Source organism: Ambystoma mexicanum, chromosome 7q (genome assembly GCF_040938575.1).
Source record: "Ambystoma mexicanum isolate Mex_15411 chromosome 7q, UKY_AmexF1_1, whole genome shotgun sequence".
In the NCBI taxonomy this organism is placed as follows: Eukaryota; Metazoa; Chordata; class Amphibia; order Caudata; family Ambystomatidae; genus Ambystoma; species Ambystoma mexicanum.
In genome coordinates, this window is record NC_090941.1 from 217012505 (window position 1) to 217025925 (window position 13421).

Genomic DNA, 13421 nt, shown 5'->3' on the forward strand with positions numbered 1-13421 from the left:
TCCTCAGACAACGTACAATTCTTCTTTTGGCGGGGGTGTTGCCAACGCGCACACGCGCATATTTTTCACGCTTTTGTTCCTGGCGGACGGTGATTCGCGCACGTATCTAACATCTGTGCTTGCCCTGTGTGTCGCGTACCCCTTCAAAGGTCATTCTAGGCTGCGTGTGACACGCATATGTTCATTCTTGTGTTCCTGGGTGCCACAGCGTAGTGCAGGTTTATTTTTCCACACACGTGGTCTAGGAGGAGTTGCGTGCACCTTACTTTGCTTTTTTGGGGTGCCTGTGCGTTGCGTGACCCGTCATCTTTCCCCAGGGATGACATACAGCCTTGCTAGAGCACTAGGGTACGATTACCATCTGGTACCCAACCCCTTTGACCCCCAATTGCCCAGGACAATAGTTCACATCAACTCCCATACGCACAATAACATCAGTGCCATGGCTGGGAGGCGAACAAGCCGTAAGGGTGGCAAAGGTGGCCGAGCCCCAAGTGGTTGCCGTGGTGGATCCGGTAGGGGACGTGGCCGTGACTTGCAGGGTGCCCCTAGCCCCCCATGTGTGGAGGAGCAGTCAGGGACACCCATGCCCCCCCCCTGGTTGAGGTTACCGTGGCTGACACCATCCATGCTCAGCCCTTGTTGGACCAGCCCACTGTGGAACCAGACCTGGCACAGGGTGACTCCATGGCTGACTTCCAGGTCAGCAGGTCTAGGCCACGTGCGCCGGTGAACGTTGGTGTCATCAGGCCACGTGGATCAGGGGCAGCTAGGTCATCTGCTGCCCCGCGTAGGCAGGCTGGGGAGGCTGCAGGGGCAGCTGTGGCTCCATCCACCCCACCTCTCACACACCCATCCAGGACAGTGTTGGTCCAAGTCCATCATGCTGACATTCCCCCTGACACCATTACACTTGAGATAATGCCTGCACCAACTCCCATGCTGAGTGTGCAATCCCACGCTCCTGCCCCTAGTGTCCAGAGCGGCGCAGGACACTCCGGATCCCCACCACCTTCCAAGCGGAAGAGGAAGAGTGCTCGTCCAGTAGAGGCTGATGCCCCAGACACGGCTACAAAGTCTGGCCCGTCAAGGAAGCCCAGCTTCAATGAGGCCGAACTGAATGCACTTGTAGAGTATGTGTCCGCACATGACCGCGAAATGGTGATTGTTGCAGGATCCAAGACCACACCTGCACAACGTCAGGCACACTGGCAGACCATTGCGGACATCATAAGTGCCCTTGGAATCGTGAGGCGCACTGCTAATGAATGCTACAAGCGCTGGAATGACCTGAAGCGCAGGGCAAAGAATAAGCTGGCCTCAAGTCATGCCGCAACTCTAGTGACTGGAGGTGGGTCTCCAGCAGACGACATAGAACTCACTCCACATGAGCAGGTTGCTGGGACCTACGTCACAGAGGAACATATCCAAGGCATGGGAGTAGTGGCAGATTACGAGGCATTGTCTGGTGAGTGCACATGCATGTGTGTGTCATCCATGTGCATGGTGTGTGTGGGAGGGCTTCTGTTTGGGTGCCATGGGAGGGTGTGTGTGCCTGAGTGGTTTGGCTCACCCATGTGCCTCTTCCTTAACATTCTTGGCAACAGCATTTGGGTATAGCAGCATCCCTTCGGCCAACATTAGACATCCAGCCCAACACCACACCAGTTGCCCTTGGAGTGTCATCTTGCCACTACACTGTTGCTTATTTACCTCTGTTTATTCAGGCAGATTGTTTGCATACCACCACTTTTACTCGGGATTTCCCAGTCCTATTGTCACATGTCTGACATGGCTATGGTACAGTGGACTGGCTCAGTTTCGTGGACATGATTAGTTTGGACATGTCCCTGTGCTATAGGACCATTTTTGACTGGCAGCTGCATGTTGAACATTTGAACCATTACAATGAAAAAAATCAATCATATGAACAAACTGAACTGAATGAACAATTGGTGACCTCCTCTCCCTCTTCACTTCATGGCTAGGATACATGCCATCTGTGTGATGGCATGTGTATTTGACCTGCCTATCACTGGCCAATGTGTGATGCCACTGCTAGTCAGCATGCAGCAAATGTGTTCATCTTCCATCTTGGTGTCATCAATGTGTGCCATCAGCCTCACCATCACACTCAGTGACGGTGCATGCATGGGAGTGTTTTAGTCATGTGGGACATGTCAATCAAGTACTGTTTCTGTAGCCTCTCAGCCCTCATTGTGTGCCATAGTGCTAATGCCTGTTTCCATTTGTTTTCTTTTATGTCTTTGCAGGGGAAGACGCACCTGATACTGCTGGGGTTGTGGAGATGGTGCAGACCCAGGAGGGGTCTGAGGGCTGACCGACCACCAGTGAGGGACGTGGTGTGGTGGTGGGTGAGAACCCACAACTGCTGCAGGTCGTGCTCTCAAGGGGTGTCTCTGGCTGCACCTCCCCCGAGCTGTACTCAGGTGTTGATTCGGATGATGAGACCTACGTGCCGTCGCAGGTGAGTGTTCCTGGGAGGGATTCTGTTCTGTCCGACCCACCTGCACCAGGGTTAGAACCCTCAATGGGGATGTCAGTGTTGGCAGGTACGCCTTTGGTGGTTACGGATGCAGGGTCACACTCCGCGACATCTGATCCTGTTCCTGTGCCAGCAGATCAGAGGGGGAATGCAGTCCTGCAGCCTCAGGCAGTGCCGGCACAGCAAGGCGCAGTTCGCCTTGCCCCAGACAGGTGTGGTGCCCGCCGACATGGTGGCCGTACGCCACCTGGCAATACCGCATGGGAGCAATCCATTTACGGTATGGCAACCCAACAGGCAGCATCATCAGAGATGATGGCTCAGGCCATGGATAGGGTGGCCACTTCCATTGTCCCCCCCGAAAGGCTGATGGAGCGACTACAGTAGGCAACCGACTCCATCTGCCAGTCACACAGGGAGGACATGTTGGCGTCCGACAGGGAGAGGCGGGCGGCACTGGCGACTCTGCAGGAAGCCATCTCCATAGAGTCCCAGGGCCACAGGGAAGCCCTGAGGCTGGAACTCCTTCACCTCAGGACGACTCTTGTTGAGCTTGAGGCTTCAACAAACTGAAGGACAGAACAGCAGCTGGAGCGTCTCACCCGTACGCTCTCAGCTGAGATGCAGGCAACTAGGGCGGAGGTCCGGGCATCCCATGAGTTGTTGCATGGGGACCTCCGCACACTCATCCTCCAGAACGAGACCTACCACACCTGCATGCTTGCAGCCATGGAGGAACAGACTAGGGCTTTGCGTGGGCTGCCTCCCATAGTGCCACCACCTCCGGATGCAGCTGCAGAGGGTGAGAATAGCGACGGCAGTGATACTCCCACAATAGGGTAGCCGTGTAGGCCATGAGCCCATGGAGGTGTTTTTTTTCGCAAGAACCACACAGGTGGGTTTTGGTGTGCACCCTGTCCTCGGACCTCCTGGGTGGCCTCCCCAACCCCCCCCCCCCCCGGGCCCATTAATGGCCATTTTTTTGTTTTTTTTGGGGGGGGTTTTTGGGACAGTGTGTTGCCTTGTGTGGCTCCCGTGGGCATACGCTGCATTGTGGCTGGGCACATGCAGGCTTGTCATGGATTTGGTTCAGATGCTTGGGTTTTTGTCACACACACCCCTCCTGCTTCCCGTTTCCATGGGCTTGCAAAGGGTGTGCCCAAGTGACATTGACGTACATGGTGACATTGGACTCCCATGAGCTGTGTGGGCAGTCTGTATTCAATACTGTGTATACATTCATAGTGCATATTGTTGTTGTATTGTACACTGCGTGGTGTATTGATATGTGCCTCTGCATCCATCTCATCCTCCATATTTGCAGGTCCATTCCTCATGTCTTCACAATGCGGTCCACCTTGGAACTGGAGTCCATGTTGTAAGCAGTGCACCTACACTCTTGCGTGGCGCTAACACTGTATACTTGCAAGTGTTCGGAGGGCTGTCATCATCAGGTGGTGAGGCTAGCTAATTTTTAAGTTTGTAATGTCATGTTTAAGGTAGGTTGGAGGTTCTGTAGGTGATTGGTATTCTTGGTAAGTATTTGGTAATGTGGGTTGTAGGTCCTGCATTACTGTGAGCATTTCATGTGTGGACAGGTTTCCATTAGGGACACTGTAGCTGCTGACACTTGGGCCATGTTGTGGGTATTCATTTCTTTCCTCTCACATTGCATGACATGCCATGGTGTGTTGTGTGGCCGTGCCGGGGAGGAGGTGGGTGACATGGCACTGTTTTCATGTAGTATTTTGCAAGTGGGTATTCATTTCTGCAGCATGGAAGTGTCTTTTGATGACACTGCATTGGTGGTGTTTGTGTAGGTAGGGATGCACACATTGTGACACTTCCACATGAACAATCTCAGGCTGCTATGGTTCTGACAGTTGACAGTCCCTTTGTTCGTCTTAATTGTCAGGTTGAGTCATCATTGCTTATCAGATGGTATGTGCCAGGCCTGTGTGCACTCAACTTGGGTGTGATTTCTATGTGAAGTAATTAGCCACCAGCTGCGTACGGCTGCCTCACCCTGTGCCCTCTCCCCTCCCATGTGCAGCGGGCGTGCATGTGGTTGGGGATGTGGGGGCACCACCATGTCCACGGCCATGCCCCGGCGTGTTGCAACATTGTGCAGGACACATGCTGCCACTATGATCCTGCACACTACTGGGGCGCATATAACAGCTGCCCGCCAGAACGGTCAAGGGAGCGAAAGCGTGACTTGAGCACTCCGAATGTGCGCTCCACTATGCCCCGGGTTGCAATATGGGCTGTGTTGTATCTTACCTCTGGAGGCTGATGGGGTTCCGAATTGGCGTCATCATGTGGGTGCTCAGAGGGTAGGCACTGTCCCCTGGTGAGGAGGTGATGGGTATCATTAGTGGGGTAGTGACATAACTCTGCATCTGACATGCATGCATGTGCAGTGGCATTCATACTCACCAAGCAGCCAAGTATCGCCATGCCGGCCAGCTTCTAGGTCCCGGATTAGGGTAGACATTCGGTAAATGAAGCTGTCGTGGGCGGACCCTGGATAGTTGGCATATACTGAGGTGATGATTCCCTTAGCATTACATACTACCTACACGTTGATGGAATGCCAGTGCTTGTGGTTCCTATAGATGTGCTCAGATGCCCTGGGGGGACGTAGTGCCACATGGGTGCAGTCAATGGCACCTAGCACTTTTGGAAATTGTGCCACACCGTAGAAATCGAGGGTGGCAGCCTGCCTTTCTGCAGGTGTCCTGGGCAGGTATATGTGCCTACGGACTGATGGGCGTGCAGTGATGATGTTCAAGACCTGGTGTAGGCAGCGTGACTGTGTGGCCTGTGACACCCCACCCACTATGGCACTTGTCCGCTGAAATGATCCTGTGGCCAAGAAGTGCAGTACATTGAGGACCTTCTCTAGGGGGCTGAGTTCTTGGGAGCACAGGGTGGGTGATGTGAGGTCATCCTCCCACTCACTGACCAGGTCCAGTATTATGTGTGGGGGAAACCTGTACCTCCCATACACCTGGTCATCAGGCATCCCAAAAAGGCTGGTTCTGGGAGTGAAAATTCGGTCCCTCACTATCCTCCTCCTCCTCCTTTGGTAACCCACGGCCACTGCTGCTAGGAATGGTATATTGATCCTGGCGTATGAGCTTGTTTGTTGTTTGCGCGCACTTTTATGCTGCGCGGGTCGATGTACGCCTGCTTCATGCTGGCGTACGTGTCTCAGGATTGGACCATTTTTTGGCACGTCGTAGGCGAATGTGTGAATCTTCCCGCCCACCCCTGGAATACATGTAACCCACTCTCACAGGCCCAATCACGTGTGGAAGTTCACGCGCACCCCGAAGTACACGTACCCAGGCCAATCGCGTGTGGGACTTCCCGCGCACCCCGAAGTACACGTACAATCGCGTGTGGAACTTCCCGCGCACCCCGTAGTACACGTACCCAGGCAAATAGCGTGTGGAAGTTCAGGCCCCCCCCGAAGTACATGTACCCAGGCAAATTGCACGGCTGGGGGTGGGGGTGGTGGTAGACATGAGTGGGGGCCTGGTGGAGGCTGCCCCTGCACTGCGGGGGGGTAATAGGGGACATGAATGGGGGCCTGGTGGAGGCTGCCCCTGGTGGCTGGGGGGTGGGGGTGGTGGGAGACATGAGTGGGGGCCTGGTGGAGGCTGCCCCTGGTGGCTGGGGGGTGGGGGTGGTGGGAGACATGAGTGGGGGCCTGGTGGAGGCTGCCCCTGCACTGCGGGGGGTGGGGGTAATAGGGGGCATGAGTGGGGGCCTGGTGGAGGCTGCCCCTGCACTACGGGGGGGTGGGGGTAATAGGGGACATGAGTGGGGGCCTGGTGGAGGCTGCCCCTGGTGGCTGGGGGGTGGGGGTGGTGGGAGACATGAGTGGGGGCCTGGTGGAGGCTACCCCTGGTGGCTGGGGGTGGGGTGGTGGGAGACATGAGTGGGGGCCTGGTGGAGGCTGCCCCTGGTGGCTGAGGGGTGGGGGTGGTGGAAGACATGGGTGGGGGCCTGTTGGAGGCTGCCCCTGCACTGCTGGGGGGTGGGGGTGGTGGGAGACATGATGCGGGCCTGGTGGAGGGTGCCCCTGCACTGCTGGGGGGTGGGGGTGGTGGGAGACATGAGTGGGGGCCTGGTGGAGGCTTGCCATGGTGGCTGGGGGGTGGGGGTGGTGGGAGACATGAGTGGGGGCCTGGTGGAGGCTGCCCCTGCACTGTGGGGGGTGGGGGTAATAGGGGACATGAGTGGGGGCCTGGTGGAGGCTGCCCCTGGTGGCTGGGGGTTGGGGGTGGTGGGAGACATGAGTGGGGGCCTGGTGGAGGCTGCCCCTGGTGGCTGGGGGGTGGGGGTGGTGGGAGACATGAGTGGGGGCCTGGTGGAGGCTGCCCCTGCACTGCGGGGGGTGGGGGTAATAGGGGGCATGAGTGGGGGCCTGGTGGAGGCTGCCCCTGCACTACGGGGGGGTGGGGGTAATAGGGGACATGAGTGGGGGCCTGGTGGAGGCTGCCCCTGGTGGCTGGGGGGTGGGGGTGGTGGGAGACATGAGTGGGGGCCTGGTGGAGGCTACCCCTGGTGGCTGGGGGTGGGGTGGTGGGAGACATGAGTGGGGGCCTGGTGGAGGCTGCCCCTGGTGGCTGAGGGGTGGGGGTGGTGGAAGACATGGGTGGGGGCCTGTTGGAGGCTGCCCCTGCACTGCAGGGGGGTGGGGGTGGTGGGAGACATGATGGGGGTCTGGTGGAGGGTGCCCCTGCACTGCTGGGGGGTGGGGGTGGTGGGAGACATGAGTGGGGGCCTGGTGGAGGCTGCCTCTGGTGGCTGGGGGGTGGGGGTGGTGGGAGACATGAGTGGGGGCCTGGTGGAGGCTGCCCCTGCACTGCGGGGGGTGGGGGTAATAGGGGACATGAGTGGGGGCCTGGTGGAGGCTGCCCCTGGTGGCTGGGGGGTGGGGGTGGTGGGAGACATGAGTGGGGGCCTGGTGGAGGCTGCCCCTGGTGGCTGGGAGGTGGAGGTGGTGGGAGACATGAGTGGGGGCCTGGTGGAGGCTGCCCCTGCACTGCGGGGTGGTGGGGGTAATAGGGGACATGAGTGGGGGCCTGGTGGAGGCTGCCCCTGGTGGCTGGGTGGTGGGGGTGGTGGGAGACATGAGTGGGGGCCTGGTGGAGGCTGCCCCTGGTGGTTGGGGGTGGGGTGGTGGGAGACATGGGTGGGGGCCTGGTGGAGGCTGCCCCTGCACTGCTGGGGGTTGGGGGTGGTGGGAGACATGGGTGGGGGCCTGGTGGAGGGTGCCCCTGCACTGCTGGGGGGTGGGGGTGGTGGGAGACATGAGTGGGGGCCTGGTGGAGGCTGCCCCTGGTGGCTGGGGGGGTGGGGGTGGTGGGAGACATGAGTGGGGGCCTGGTGGAGGCTGCCCCTGGTGGCTGGGGGGTGGGGGTGGTGGGAGACATGAGTGGGGGCCTGGTGGAGGCTGCCTCTGGTGGCTGGGGGGTGGGGGTGGTGGGAGACATGAGTGGGGGCCTGGTGGAGGCTGCCCCTGTACTGCGGGGGTGTGGGGGTAATAGGGGACATGAGTGGGGGCCTGGTGGAGGCTGCCCCTGCACTGCGGGGGGTGGGGGTAATAGGGGACATGAGTGGGGGCCTGGTGGAGGCTGCCCCTGCACTGCTGGGGGGTGGGGGTGGTGGGAGACATGGGTGGGGGCCTGGTGGAGGCTGCCCCTGCACTGCGGGGGGGTGGGGGTAATAGGGGACATGAGTGGGGGCCTGGTGGAGGCTGCCCCTGCACTGCGGGGGGGTGGGGGTAATAGGGGACATGAGTGGGGGCCTGGTGGAGGCTGCCCCTGGTAGCTGGGGGGGTGGGGGTGGTGGGAGACATGTGTTGGTGATCAGTAGTGCAAGGTGACATGTGGGTTGGCTGGTGGGCATGGCCATGGTGGATGGGTTGCCTGTGGGACATGAGCAGGGGTGGAGGGTAGTACCCTGTGGTGTGGGCTGCCTGCAGGGGCCGTGGAGGGTGTAGATGGAACACCTGGGGGGACCCACATGGCCAAATCACGTGTAGCATTCCCCGGCACCACCAAAATACACGTACCCTGCAGAAATCGCGTGTGAATCTTCCGCGCACATCGGAATACACGTACCCAGGCCAATCGCGTGTGGAAATTCCTGCGCACCCCCACTTAGCCATGCCAATCGCGTGTGGAACTTCCCGCGCACCCCGTAGTACACGTACCCAGGCCAATCGTGTGTGGAACTACCCGCGCACCCCTGAAATCCACGTACCCTGCCAAATCGCGTGTGAAACTTCGCGCGCACCCCTGAAATCCACGTAACCAGCCAAATCACGTGTTAAACTTCCCACGCACCCCTGAAATGGACGTACCCGGCCAAATCGCGTGTGGAACTTCCCATGCACCCCTGAAATCCATGTACCCAGCCAAATCGCGTGTGAAACTTCCCGCGCACCCCTGGAATCCACGTACCCAGCCAAATCGCGTGTGAAACTTCCCGCGCACCTCGAAATACACGCACACGTTATTTTTCAGTCAGCGGGTGTCCGTGTTTGTGGGTACCCCTTTGCACGTCATTTGTCATGGAGGGCCACAGTATAGGGCATTCATCGTAGCTGTATATAGGTACTATTTGTTGGCGCATCTTTTGGCGCACATTTATTACAGGCGCAGGGACGCTACCGCCTGCTTTCTTGTGGCGGTCGTGTTTGTGCCTGTGCGCTGGTTTGACCGTGCGCTGTTTTGCCCTATTCGATTCCATGAATACGGGTTGTAGGCGAGCGTGTGGGCGTTCCGCGCACTTGCACCCTGTACTTCCCCTGTGACGCCCACATTTTGGCAAGTTGTTCCCCATTCCGAGTGTTACGCCCCATGTTCCACCTACTTTTGTTGTGTGCGCCGCGCTATGTGCGATTTTCGCTGTGGTCTGTGCGATTTTCGCTGTGACCTGGCGCACGCCGTTAGATGGCCTGTACGCCAACGTGCGCTGCGTACTTTTTTAGCGCACATCCGATGGTTTTCTCGCGCACGGCCTTCCATGAATCGATGTGCGCTGCTTTTCGTGCAAATTTCGCACTTGCACTGCGATTTTCGCTATTCCACTGCGAATCGCACGTTTTTGGCCACTTGCGCCGCGCTAATTATTCCATGAATCGGCCTCTTTATTGTCAACAAATAATATACTTTGTACACACTGCACTGAAATAATTATTTCTATTTCTCTTACTGTACATAGTTTTTATGACGAAAGCATGCCCAGGGGCATCATTTTCAGTCCCCACAATCAGAAACAGAAATCACATACCCAAATGAAAATATTTAAATCAAAAACTTGTCTACAAAATTGGATACACTAACAAATACTGTGTATGAACTTGTCCAAAGTGTGAAAAACCACTTGATTAAAAAGGTTTCTTTTCACTGTCCCAATTTCACCTGTACCCCTTGTCCCCAGAAGTCATCCCCCGCCAATTCTGAACATTATACGCAAAGACGATTTGATGAAACCCCAGTCCCTTCCTCCCCTCATGATTATTTCACAGAAATACCCAATTTTCCCATTTATGTTTCCCATTCCGCTAGCCATCCCTTTCTTAAATAATACATTTTTTGTACTGAAAATATTTTCTGTATTGTTGTGAGATATTCCCTTGTTGCTTAAAGGTCCCATTAAAAGTCAGCCAAAACGTTTGCACTCAAAATGGAGGTGCTCCTCACTTTTAATTAGTCTGTGGCCACCATGCATGTCCTATGGACATCCAGCACATCTGTGCTAACATTTCCCTTCCTGAAAGGTGTCTGGGGACAGACATCGGGGCCGTCCAGGGATGTCATCATGTAACCATGCCTGTGCGGCGTAACTGAGTGGACAGTTTAAAAGTGCTTTTCATGCCAATCTTGGGTGTTTCAAGCACAAACTTTACTCTTGCACAGCTTGCAGGCCCATTCTATGTTGATCTGGCAGCTTTTCATGACTTTCCAATGCCTATGTCCGACTCGGTAGTCCCCAAACAGCACATCTGTCCGTGGACTCTTCCTCCATTCGTTTTCCTCACTCTCAATCTGGCTGTCCAGGAAAGACCATCTGAAGTACACCTGCCTTCCATATCTCCGAAACCTGATGCAATGCCACCTCCTATGCCCATCTTTACTACCCAAGCACCACCACCACCTCAACAAACTGGAGTGCCTCAGCAGGGGAACAGGCATGGGGATACAGAGGAGGATCAAGACGAAGAAGAGGATGAAGTGGAGGAAGTCCCTGTCACCAGTACTCAGAGTGAGTCCTGGATGTGGCAATTTTTCACCATTGTTGGAAATGTTTCAAAGGCACATGCACACAAGGTTCGATGCACTCAGGCAATACCTTTCTCAGTTAAGAGCAGGTTGACTTCCTACACGCAATCATCTTCATCTGCTCCTGCCACCACAAAGGATACTTCCTTGGGCAAGAGGATCCCAGCGGTGGCTTTGCCGGTCATACAAAACACTGTTGACCCTTACCTTTCAAGGGTCACAGTGCTATGCATGTAATGTGCAGCTCTGATCTGTACAGGGGAGCAGTATCAAAGTGCTTTCGAGGCTGCAGTCAAGGAGCATGAGAAACACTGCCAGCTACCTGATTAAGGCCTGCCCAACATCTTCCTCTCTCTACCTACCCCTTTGTCCCTGTGGTTGGTGCCCATTCCCTTCCCTATCTTGCCTCTCCTGAGAAAAAAATGCAAAAGAAATACAACATTTAAAAATAAAAAAAAGGTTCCTTTAGGAGACACCTTTCACAGTTAAAAAATAAAAGTGCGAAAAAAAGTTCCAGGACACTGTGTATCCTGCTAAATCCATGGACAGCGTGCCAGTCTGCAGCCATTTACAAATTTTGGGCCTTTGGCAATTGGAAACATTATAATTGTTTTGCGTTCAAAAAGGGTGGCTCTTAAAAGAACCGTTTTGGGTTTTTTTTAGCTTTTATATACATATTTTTTCCATTATTTCTTCTCACTTTCACTAAAACTGCTTCAAAGCATTTTGTATGTTGTCCACAAAAATCTGATTACCCACATCAGTTAGATGGACTCCATCTCGCCGAAAAATGTTGGCCCTACAAATGTAATTTTCTTATTATGGAACGATGTCATGCCAATATCGCAAACAAAAGAACAAACAGCTTTATTGGCGTTGCGCCTCGCTTTTTCCAGTTGCGGAGCAAATAAACTGGAGCACTTCCACATCTGTCTCTGGGCAATTTGAGAAATAATTATTTTGGAATTAGGAAACATTTTCTTCAACTTTCCCAATATATCCCTCGTTGCAAACTGCAATGAGATTCCAGTCACATTCCCCAAACTGTTCCTACCACAATGAATAATAATAATGTCCGGATGCTTCAATTCAGGAAATCCAATATTGTTGTCTATTCCACAGTACTCAGCATACACCTTCACCCAGTGGACAAAAGAATCCCCCAAAATCCAAACACTCTGCCTGCTGAAAGACATTGCCATGGCCATTTTCAATTCTCTCACAACTCCTACTAACAAAACTCCTGCTACCCTCTCTTCCTGTACACCACACCCAGTAAACCTGATTGGCTGACCCTCCCACCCTGACTGTCTGCACACTCTGCACTCCCATTTCCATGCTAGGCAACCTCAAAACACCCAGATGTGGCACATGCCGCTGCTGATTACCACAGTGTCTGAGGACATATAGTCCAATTGACCGGGGTGGGGAGGGAAATTAAACACAATCTAAGCTATTTAATCTGTAGTGGTACCTCTGAAAAAGAACCTTTTTTGTGGGGGGGGTGTAAATAAACACCTTTGAATTTCTTTTTTTTTGCTTTTATGTTTTTTTTTTCCTGACAGGAAAATGTTCAATACATTATAAAGGAAAATTGCATTTCCAACATCTGTGAAGTGAATTCCATCTCCACAAAAAATCAAGCCTGGAGAATTGATATTATCATTCTCAAAAGATGACATTCCTGAAGCATACAAAAAAGCATACACACCTTATTTACAATTTGTCGCGATTGTTGAATTTGAGGACTGTGCATCTCTGATTTATTTACGAAAAAATAATCGGAGCAGCAGGAAACAGTTGCATTAGGCTTTTAAAAAATTCCTTCAATGCAACTTCCAAAGACAACAGAGTCACAAGCCCCAAAGTGTCCCATCCACAATGCACAATCACAATATCTGGATATTTAAAGTTAGCCATATTTTCACAAAATGAAAGCAAACTTGGCCAGTATGAGCCACACATTGCATGCCAGGAAAATTCCCCTTCTGCCGTTCCAATATTTCCAAGGATACCCTAATTATCAGCATATATCTTCAATGACTGAAGAGTCCCCAAGAATCCACACCGTCTGCCTTCTCAAAGACATTGCCATAGCATTTATCACTGCTCTCACAACTCCTGCAAACAAAGCTCCTACTACCCTCTCTGTTCCTTTACACCACACCCAGCAAACCTGATTGGCTACTCCTCACAGTCCCTTTTTTAAGGCAGCCATCCACAAAAGGATGGATGCGGCACATTCCATCCATGAACAGCCGCAGTGTCTGCAGACCCGCTTGCAGAGGGTAGCCCTTCGACCCTTTCCACGTCCATGCTCTTAACACTGCCTCATTGGCTGCTTTCAAACAGTCACACATCCATCCACCAATCACATCCAAAACCTCTACACCTAACCCTATCATCTCTCTTCAACACTGCATATGTACCCTTGAACTCTCACAGTACACATCTCCTCTTAAAAAACACATCTGGATCAAATGTACTGTGCGATGGGCCAACATTTCTATTTCCAGATTCACCAACATCTGCCTCTAGAAAAATATGATACAGGTATGCTTATATTTAAAAAAATAAATCTTGAACGCTTTCACAAATATATATATATA